The following is an 11,788-nucleotide window of genomic DNA, read 5'->3' as shown; positions in this document are numbered from 1 at the left end:
ATATATATGCATATGTATATATTCTATTATATATATAAAAGTGAACGTGTCTGTGTATGTATCTGTGGTGTGTCTGTGTACATTTTCCATTTAGTATACAGACTCGAAATTTGATATACAGTGTACTGAGATTTGAGAAAATCTTTGTAATCCGTTTTCGGCCAGAAATTCAGCTGTTAAGTGGTCAAAGTTCAACGATTGACATTTGAAAACTCTACCAAACTCCTCCAACAATTTTGGGTCTAAACACTTGAAATTTAAGATATAGGTTCCTTGGACAGGGATCTAACTTAATAACTTTTAAGGGATCATAATAGGGGTCAAACTTAAAAAAAAATGACCGCTTTTTCCTCTTTTTTGCTCAACGTACACCTCCAAACACCCCGGCAGCGCCGGGCTGAAATGCTAGTCTATATATCTATAAAAGTGAACGTGTCTGTGTGTGTGTGTGTGTGTGTCTGTCTGTTTGTCTGTCTGTGTGTCTGTGTACATTTCCCTACGCAATTACTCTGTCAATTTTTAGTATATAGACTCGAAATTTGATATACAGGGTACTTAGATTTGGGAAAATCTGTGTAATTCTTTTTCGGACAGAAATTTGGAAATTAAGGGGTCAAAGTTCAACGATTTGACATTTGAGAACTCTACCAAACTCCTCCGCCAATTTTGGGCCACAAAAATTGAAATTTTGGATATAGATTCCTTGGACATGGATCCAACTTAATAATTTGATTTGAGCCCAAAACAATAAATGTTAAGGGGTAATAATAGGGGTCAAAGTTTAAAAAAATTGATCGCTTTTTTTTGCCCGCCATACACCTCCAAACACCCTGGCAACGCCGGGCTGAAATGCTAGTATATATATACGTATATAACAGATAAGAAATTAAAACTGTAAATTAAAAATTAAAATTAAATTGATTATTCGATTGAATACTCCTGCAAACAATATATATATATATATATATATATATATATATATATATATATATATATATATATATATATAGTTATAAAAATATATGTGGCAATAAAGCTACACAGAATATCTCGCGTTTCATTCTCGTGAAAATTCGCCAGACTTATGCAAAGAGTTGTGGTTATCTCGCGTTTTATTATGCGCACATGTTATGTAATTTTTAGTTAGGCACTCAGCTTCCTAGTTTCCACCTCGCCCATCTTAATCAGCCAATAGAGGGGGGCACTTTCAGGACAAAAGTACAAAAAAAAAAAAACGACGACGATAACGTTGGATATATGCTTTTTTTTTCTCTATAATTCGGATAATATTTTAACTTACTATATATATATATATATATATATATATATATATATATATGTTTGTATATGTATGTTTCTGTTATTTTATTTTTTATTTTTATTGTATTTATTTATTTTCTTTGTTATTGCCAATTTTTAAATTATTTTGTATTGTTATCCTGGAGTAAAGTTTATCCTGTGCACACAGTTGTTCGCCATTTCTCTCCTACAGTTTAATAGATGTTGGGTTCTTTAAAGTATAGAATAGTGAATTTTTCATTCAGGCATAATCTTCATGGATTGTTTAGGTCCCTACATGTGCTTGCTTGTCTTACTATTTTCCATTCAACTATCAGCGAACGTCCGCTTTCTTTGAGTTCCCAGTATTGGTTTCATAGTACTGTTTTCATTCAGTGTTTTTTTTGTTTTTGAACGTATTTTACGGTTATGCTCGAGTTTACAAATCTAAGGAAGTCATACCTACGTAATATTTCTTGTTATTCGGGTTTTCCATCGCAAATATTGTGGCCGGGTAAACAATGCTCCTGGTGAGATATTTATTTTGAAGTGGGCAGAGTGTGCGGGATCTACGGTTGCATTTATCTTGTTCATTATTGGTAATTTTATTTTTATTTCTATTATGATTGTTTTTTTTGGGGTATATCAGCTATATTGTTTTCTGTTTATCTGACGAGAGCCGAACATTATTTACCATTAACTGACCCCTTTATGTTAGGCTTGAAACCGACGGTACCGATATTTTTCTGGCCTTGTATACAGTTTTAAATAAATATTAAGCTCTTATATTAAATTTTTTCTTTGAAATCGAGCACTTTGATGGAATTCTTTCCCCCAAACAATGAACATATATATATATATATATATATATATATGAGAGCACGTCTCCTGTGTATGTATATGTACGTGAAGAGGCATTTGTGGTGGTGCGCGAGTGTATATACATGTATGCTCACATATACGACTGTGTTCGTGGGGTGACGTGGAAGGATTTGGTTTGTAATAGAGGCCACATAAGTTGTTGACCATTCCAAGTCGAAAATGCTGGAAGGGTCATATTCAGATAGATCTTTACCTTAATGGCTATACCCGTACCCCTCCCCCGCTGCTAACTCTGCCCGCTCACTCATGTTTTCTATCATTCACACTGAGGAAGATCGAAGGATCGGTCGAAAATATGTGCTTTTGAAGGAAACATTCTTGTTTTTTTTTTAAAAAGACTTTTTGTATTCGTACACGTCAACACACAGGAAATAAATATAGAAAAGATATAGACATTCATATATTTTTCGTATTGATTTTTTATTCATACATATATATATATATATATATATATATATATATATATAGTCAAAATTGAAGTAAACAAATGTCATTGATAATGATGTCTCTAGATAATGATTATCATAATTAGATTCATTGTTTATTGCATCTTAACAAACCATTTTCACAGTTGTATTATTTATTGTGTTCATATACACTAATCTACGAATGGGGCATTAATACGCTCATTCACTATTAATGATACTGAAAAAAGAAAAAAAAACAATATTGTCCTGGAAATTCAAACAAATAATAATTTCTGATGTCGGAAGCAAAGCAAAATGTCAATAATTTATCATCGTTTCTTTTCTGAATATTGTTCAGTCAAAATATTTGCTTTGGCATTTGGTTGTTACACAAGAAAGTAAATAACGTCGTTTAAAAAGTATAAGAAAATTGAAGCCGTGCTCTGTTTCCGGCTTGTAACAGATATCTACATAGTAACAAGAAACTCTCGTCTAGCTGAAACCACTATCAATGATTCTCCCACTCTTTATCTGTGCCTAAACCTAAACGTAGATTCCATGAGCAAAACTTCTTTCTTAGAACTGCACGTCTGTGGAACTGTCTTCCGTTTTCCTGCTTTCCAGCTGACTACAGTATGATTGTCTTCAAGTCCAACGTAAACAAGGTCTTGATGAGCCGTTCTACTTGTTAACAAATTTACCGAATTTCCATTACTAACGATTATATTGTCCAATTGACTACTGTACACTCTTAACCCTTATCCTCGAGTGGTCTCTGGGCCTTTGTAAGTGGTGATGCCTATGTAAAAAATAAACAATTCTTCTCTGTGGGTATGAAATCTGGCCACTGCACAGAGAGGATCTTCATAAACATGATCTCTTCGACAACTACTGCATCCGCCGTATCCTGCGCATTCGGCTCTCCAACCGGATCCCCAATTCGACCATACACGCTAGATGTAACATCCTTGCCTGGAGAGGAGACTCCGGTAGTTCGGTAAGATACTGCGTCGGCCAGGGAATTAGTTCATCCGACAATTAATGGCGCCTACTGCACCCACTGGTTGGAAGAAGCACCAAAGTGGTCAACTTAAGACTTGGCTCATGACAGTCAAAGCAGATATGGAGATCATGTCCGGTCCTCGCGTTTTTTTGTGTCCGTCAATGGAAGCATGAATGGCTGGATCATGCCGTTAACTCTGCTGCCGGCCGACAGGGTGCATGGCTTTGACGCGATACGCGGTTAACACTATTGGAGCCGGTTCACCCCATCCAATACAGGTACAGTTACCTAATATACTGATATTGTATATTGTACCTATTAATACTGATTTCAAAAGTAAAATAAGAAAATGATTCGGGTGCCATCAGCTAAAATTGAAACCAAAACATTTAACGCTCCATCCACGTTCCATACTGATATAGCTATCGAAAGACAGGTGAGAGGCATTTAATATTAAACGAGTTGAAGAAATGAATTGATTTTGGACATGTGTTGAAAGAAGTAAAAATATGTCAGCAAGTTGAAATGAACATTTTGCATTAAAACTTGCTGACATGTCTGTACGCGTTACTTATCCATCCAAACAAAACCTCATTATAAACCTTGGTGTATGATTAATATTTCCTGTTAATTTAAGTGGTAAGTGATCTGTATATATTAGTTAACTGTTGGAATTGTTTGAGATGTGTAATTTGTATATTTCATTCATTTATTTGCGGACTATGATCCTCATATCTATAGTTGTTTCACGATGTTTCGGCCAACGATTCCTATGGCCTCCGTCAGGTGGTTAACCACCTGACGAAGTTAACGACCTGACGAAGGCCAGAGGAATAGTTGGCCGAAACATCGTGAAACCACTACAGATATGAGGATCGTAGTCCGCAAATAAATAAAAAAAAGTAATCAGTAGTTGAAAGCTTTATCGGTTAAATATTTACACATAGACACAAGCACACATATGTCTATTGTTTTATTCACATAGATAGATGCAATACACTGAATTCAACCCAGCTTTATAATAATGATTTTACTCCAAAGCATAATAAACCCAATAAAAATACCTTCAATAATCTGTAATTTTAAAATGCCAGTACAATGACAGATTAAAACAACATCAGTTATTTTTTTTAAATCACGAGTCCCTGTGGACCGCGACGACAACATTCACGGCATCCTTTTCAAGAACACACAGTGTTTGAGTTCGAGACTAAGCAACACTGAACTGAGGCTTCTCGCGATGTATCCTTGAAAAGGTTGTTGAAGTGTCCGCGGGGACTCGTGATCATAAACAAACAAAACATGTCCATAAAATATAATAATCCTGCGTTGCACTGGCTTTTTAAAATGACAGATTTTATTCACTTCTCAACAACATAAAGGGAAAAATCTACTTTCAATAATATAAGGTTGACAAGAAGGTTTTTGCGGACTTTTAATTTTTATTTCAAATGATGTATTTTCAAATACGTTTCAGATACATTTATATATCAGTTTAAAGAGAGTTATCTAATCATTTAAATTACAGTTGTTTTCAAAACAATTATGTCTTCTTTCCAAAACGTTGAATGTAGGTAGAAAATTGCAAATTTGCACAATTTACTTGTTTCAATTCAAGCTAGGCCGAAAAGCTGATTAAACAGCTCGCAATATCAACGAAGCGTTTGGCTCCAGAACTACTGAACGGATAGCAAAAAAGTGGCTTAAGAAATTTCGTTGTGGCGACGAAAGTCTTGAAGGTGATGAGCGTAATGGTCGGTTATCGAATGTTGACAACGATCAATTAAGAGCCTTAGTCAAAGCCAAGCTATGCACAACTGCTACAGAACTTGCTTCTGAATAAGACGTAACGTATACGACGATTAGAAGTCGCATGAGAGAGATTGGAAAGTCAAAATACGTGATAAACGGGTATCTCACGAATTGAACGAAAGCAAAAAAAAAAAAAAGAAACAACAAAAAACAAAACAAAACAAACAAAAAAAAAAACACCGTAAAGGCTAATCTTCTTTTACGCAACCAGAACAACCCGTTACTCGGCCGGGTTTTGACTTGCGATAAAAAGTAGGAGCTTTACGACAACCGGCGACATTCAGCTTAGTGGTTAGACGCTGAACGAAGCTCCGCGACACTTTTCAAAGCCAGAGTTGCACCAAAAGAAGGCCATGCTGACTGTTTGGTGGTCTGCGACCGGTCTCATCCATTACAGTTTTTGAATGCAGACGGAACCATTAGAAGTGCTATCAACAAATGGATGAAATTCATCAGAAACTTCGACAACAACACCCGGACTTAGTCAAAAGAAAAGGCCCAATTCTCCCTCACGACAATGCTGCGAGGAAGGTGGGTTCTCTCTACGGTGCTAAAAGGCTAATTATACCTTATAGTATCCTGTATCTCTACAAGGCCACGGTTCACCAATTTATTACTGCTAGAGGGAACTGGGTGCCTAACGGCCCCAGGCTAAACCTGCAGATCTCGGAGTAGGAGGTGACCCCAGAAGTAGTGCCTTATGGCCCACCGATATGTGGACACTACCAACCTATATCCCACTGTCTTGAGGGTGTTCTTGGTTGGGCGAAAACTAGAGGAACTAACCCCAAAATCAATCAACACTGCCTTGTGCGCCTTATCACAGCAAAAGGCTAAGAAATGGGAACTCTGACTTCAAATTCTACGGCTGCTTTGCAATTTTCCTTAAAAGACGATGGTACCTCATCCAGAAAGTAGTAGCGGACACGATAGGGCGACTGCCTACCTCACCGAGATTACTTTCAGCCAGAAGCTGCGACCTCCTCTTCTGCCAGTCGTCGCGGGGTCGCTCCACTGGAAATGAGCATTGGAGGTTCAGAGGGTGTTTATCTGATGCGCAACAGATACTACACCTAAACTGCGCAAGCAAGTTAGCAGCCAAGGTGAAAAGTCATGTAACGAAGGATAAAGTACTGAGACCCCGACTAGTCATCGTCAAGGCTGACGAACTGCATGATGATGATGATTGCTACATCTGGGCTGGTGCATCTGCTACTAGTCTCTCGTTTCTAGACAGGGTTAAAAAAAAAAGTCGCAAAACTAATAGGCGTTGAACTAGCAACTAAACTGCCCCATCGCCGAAACGTGACATCTTTGTGCCTGTTTCTAACGAACTAGAACTAGTATCCCATCGACAACAATCCCCTCGAAAAACTAGCACGCAGCAAAATCCCACCCCTAAACTGCAGAAATCACTGGATGCCATAAAGCCGTCTACTCGAATGGCTTCTTTCCTCGAATTGTTGTACTTTGGAATTCCCTCTCAGGCTCTTGTTTCCGTGACTGTACTGATAAGTTCAAGTGTACCGTGAACAGACATTTGGTTGATCAATTCCATAAATAGTATGCCTTCAAAGCTGGTCCCAAATAGTAGCCTCTCACGATTAAGTGGCCCTGTGCCTTGCTTGATGTGAAACGAGTATAAAAATGAATGAAACATTTCAGACTGATCAGAGAGTTTTCAATGGTAGAACTTCAACAATAATTCATACAATATGGCGAAGTGTTTGACACTTATTCATGAGGTTGTTTGCACGGCAACTAAGAAAGCTAACATGCTTGCCCGTTAGTTTACCTCAAACCATTCAGCAAGCCATTCCCTTCCTAATTTTTCTCTGCGGACAGAAACTACGCTAGATGATCTGAAGATCACGCCTTCCCAAATACATGATATTATAAAAACCTAGACACCTCAAAAGCATGTGCACCTGACCTCATCCCGGCTGTGCAATTAAAAAAATGCTTCGCTGAGGTCGCTCCTTTTCTCTCTAAACCCCTTAACGAATCTTGCTTTCTGGCTGCTGGAAAACTGCTTCTGTGGTACCAGTTTAAAAAAAACTCTGGCGAAAGAACTGACCCATTAAATTATCGCCCAATTAGCCTTCTCCCTCTTTTCGCTAAATTATTTGAGTCCTTAATTAATCAAGCTCTAGTCCAACACCTTACAGCTGCTAAAATTCTGTCAGACCACCAATATGGATTTAGGCAAATCCGTTCTACTGTAGATATTTAACTGTAATCTCTGAACATTTATACCAAACACTGGATAAAGCAGAGGAGGGGAAGTCAGTAGCCCTTGATATATCTAAGTCTTTTGAAAGGGTACGGCACGATGGTCTTCTGATGAAAATAAAATCCTATGGTATTACTGGACAAATGCTTAGCATAATTAAATCCTTCTTAAATGAGAGAAGAATCCAGGTTGTCCTCGATGGGAGTATGTCCAAATTTTTATATAAATATGGGTGTGCCACAGGGATCGATTCTTGGACCTTTGTTATTTCTGATATTCATAAATGACTTACCTGATAAAATTGTCTCTGAGATGGGTATATTTGTCGACGACACCATGCTCAATATCAGGCACATGAGAAAAACCAATGAGCACATATCTAAGGTAATGGCCGAAACCCTAGAGGGCGACTTTCAGTCTGTAGTGGAATGGGGTCAAAAATGGATGGTAACGTTCAACGCTGCCAATACAAAGCTCGTTTCTTTTAATAATTATATGAAACCATACTAACCACCTTTAACTATGGCTAGAGATACTTTACCTCAGAGCACTTCGTTCAAGCTCCGTGGCTTAACGTTCACAGGAAATATGAGTTGGAATAGATACATCGAGATTATTGCTAAGGCCGCTGCAAAGAAAGTGGTCTCTCTCTATCGTGGTAGAAAGTTACTTACGCCTGAAAGTATCCTGTACCTCTACAAAGTCACCATTCGCCCGTGTATGGAGTACTGCTGTCACATTTGGGCTGGTGCATCTGCTACTAGTATCTTGCTCCTGAACAGGGCCCAAAAGAGAGTCGCCAACCTAATAGATCCCGAACTGTCATATAAACTTCAGCCCCTGTCCCATCGACGAAATGTTACATCCATCTGTGTGTTTTACAAGTTTTTTAATAGTGTATGCTCTGGCAAACTACAAGCCCTTGTACCCTCTCGACGAAAATACCCTTGACGAACCCGACAAGCAGCAAAGCCCCACCCCTATACAGTTGAGATCTCTAGATGTAAGAAAGCCTTTTACTCTAATAGCTTCTTCCACGAAACTGCAGGACTTTGGGATTCTCTTCCGGTTTCTTGCTTCCCCAACTGTACTGACATGCAGAAGTTCAAGAGTAATGTGAACAGGCATTATGCTGCTAAACTCCCTACATGGTGCCCCTGCAACTTAGGTCCCTGATAGTAGCCCCCTACATCAAAGTAACAGCGTGCCTTGTTTGGGGTGAAAATGTAAAAAAAAAATATGTTCTTTTGTTATTTCATTGAACTAGCCTGGGTGTGTGTTGAGCAAAACACAAACAAACAAACAAACAAAAAACAAAAAAGTGGTACTAGGCAAGCTGGCTCGAACCCGTACCACGAAGGAAGAAAAGAACGCGAAAAAAAGTGACGTCTTTGCCGTTGCGCCCATCGCCAAACCGGAAGTGGAGAACGTTTAAATTAAGGCTTAAAGATGACTTTCGACTATATCGGCAAAAAGCGAGCCCTCATTGTAAAAAAGTGCCTAGTTGAGGGTGAAGGAATTAATGTTTTTAGCTATTTTTTCGACATTTGTCGTATGAAGGGTCGAGCTTCAAGACGATACAAATCTCGTGAAAATCTGTCGCCTCTGTCGAAAGTTTTAGGGATACATACATACATACATACATGTAAACAGACAATTGAGATTTATATTATAAATTACAGATAAAGACGGTGCGTTTATCCTGCATTGCATTTGTTATTTTATTAACTATGTCACGTTGGCCACATGTGACAGAGGAGGAAAAACAGTCAGAGCATCAGACAATGCGCGATCAACAGCTCGACGGACTTCCATCTTTGAGAGATGTTTTTTCTTATCGCTGACGGAAATTGATTAAAAAATCACGAGAAATAGACGTGATATAGTTGGAAGCTTACTCCTTCATTTCTGAAAGGTAAATAATTTAGTTTAAAAAAGAATATAAAAAGCATAACTTTTTGGCTTTATTAAATTTTTAATGCATGTCTGAATATATGCTAAAGTGTCAGTTTTAGCCATTTAGAACTGCTTTAATGCTTTACTGCTCACTCATTTTTCGACTAAATTTAAAACAATTATTACAGTTTATAGATCACCTTCCCAACTATACTGTAAAAAAAATTAATTTTCGTTCAGTAAAATAAAAGTTAATGATAATTTACTAGTGTTCAAAATCGTAAAAAAAACGTAAGAAGGTGAGCAACGTTTTTTATGACTGGTTTCCATAGCAGCAACGTCGCATCAGCGACTACTCTTGCTATCAATTGACCGATCTCGCGAAAAGAGAAGTAACAAGTGAAACAGAGAGAATGAAAGTAGGAAAGGGAGATAATTTTGGGGATTCTATTGAAAGTAGATGAGTGCCGTACATTGTTATTACATATGTGTTTTAGGGGGAAAAAAACAAAAAAAACAAGACTGAAATAAAACAAAGAACACGTGAATTTACTGGAAATTGGGAAAAATCATGGATTACAATCGAAAAATGCGAGCATAAAAAGTTAAGCTTAAACATGGAAAAGTATAAGACTAGTTGCTAAAACTGAAAAAGAAACAGACAAGATATTCTAGTATAAAATATAATAAATTTATAACTTAAAATATTGCAGCATAAAGGATTTTTAAAAATTCAATTCATAACATTATATAATTCATTCTTAATACTGCAATATTTTAAGTTATAAATTTATTATATTTTTTACTAGAATATCTTGTCCGTTTCTTTTCCAGTTTAAACAACTAGTCCTTTACTTTTCCATGTTTAAGCTTAACTATATTACTTTTCCTGCTCGAATTTTCCTATATATATATATATATATATATATATATATATATATATATATATATATATATATATATATACGTTTTATTTTTTATTACCGTATTTTTCGTAATAAAAAATAAAACGCATATTTGCTCTACAACAGTATTGAGCACTTTCTTCAGTTTTTATTAATTACCATCTCCACTATATATATATATATATATATATATATATATATATATATATATATATATATATATATATATATATATATATATATATATATCTTTTAGCACTCTGGCCTTAGTAGTTATTTATCTCTTCAGGGTTGCTAACGTCTGAGCTACTGACAGATGGATACAAATGTTAAAAAATCAAGCAACTTTGTGCTATGAGTGTTTAATTTTGCACATGTGCAAAATCAACAACAGGGGTAATGTTCTATGTCACGGTCAACTGTTTTGTTTTCAATTTAGTACCAAATTGAAAGTGTGCTACTCGTCCAAATACCTTACATATCAAATTTCAACTGTAGACCAAATACAAAGAGAGGAGTTTGGATATATATATATACATGTATATATATATATATATTTCTGTATTCTGGAACATTATCATCTTACATTATACGTAGTTATTCAGAATGTAGAAACTATGCATAAGTAAAATTCAGCATAGTAGCAAAATAAAACGAATTATTTAATAAGAAACTATGAAAAATAAATAATTAATTGATTAATTAACGCTAATTTCTTTAAAGGAATATGCAAATTAGTAAAGTTGAGGTAGTCGCTCGCATATCCATAACTGAGTATATTAAGAAGTTCGTGTTAGTAATTTTTAAATAGAAAAATAAGCTAAAGAATACATTTTTATTAGATGCAATAATTAGCAGCCGAAATTGATCAATGCAATGAACCACAAATGATTGCGTAGTTATGGGATGATTATCAACAAGTACTTATTTAAATTGTATTTGAAGATGACTATGTTGTAGTCTGCAAGGAAGCGGTTCAACAGTAATATATTCTGTAGAGAAGAAGCAGCTGCAATGGAAATTGCACATGAAGTTAGCGACATGAAGAAAGTAGTGGCAGTAGTAAAACGAGTTTCACTTGTCTATTACACTTGAGTGTGAAAAGGCATTTAAATGCGTCCGCCGTAAAAAGAAAAAGTTTTATCAGTCGATTTGTCTGTCGGTCTGTCACGTTTCATTTTCTAGTCGCATGTTTTTTTTTACAAGAAAATTGCGACTTATCAAGACCTTAATTCCACTCGAGGATAAGGGTGAAAGGGGGCAGTGACACAAATGCGCCATGATCGTTAGTGGTGAAAATTGAGTAAAACATATTAATCAATGGGCTATTAGCACTATACGATTTAATTAAAATATATTTAAGCGTATCTTA

Source organism: Euprymna scolopes, chromosome 24 (genome assembly GCF_053919585.1).
Source record: "Euprymna scolopes isolate OS-2025 chromosome 24, ASM5391958v1, whole genome shotgun sequence".
Lineage (NCBI taxonomy): Eukaryota > Metazoa > Mollusca > Cephalopoda > Sepiida > Sepiolidae > Euprymna > Euprymna scolopes.
Note: the sequence above shows the minus strand (reverse complement) of the source record.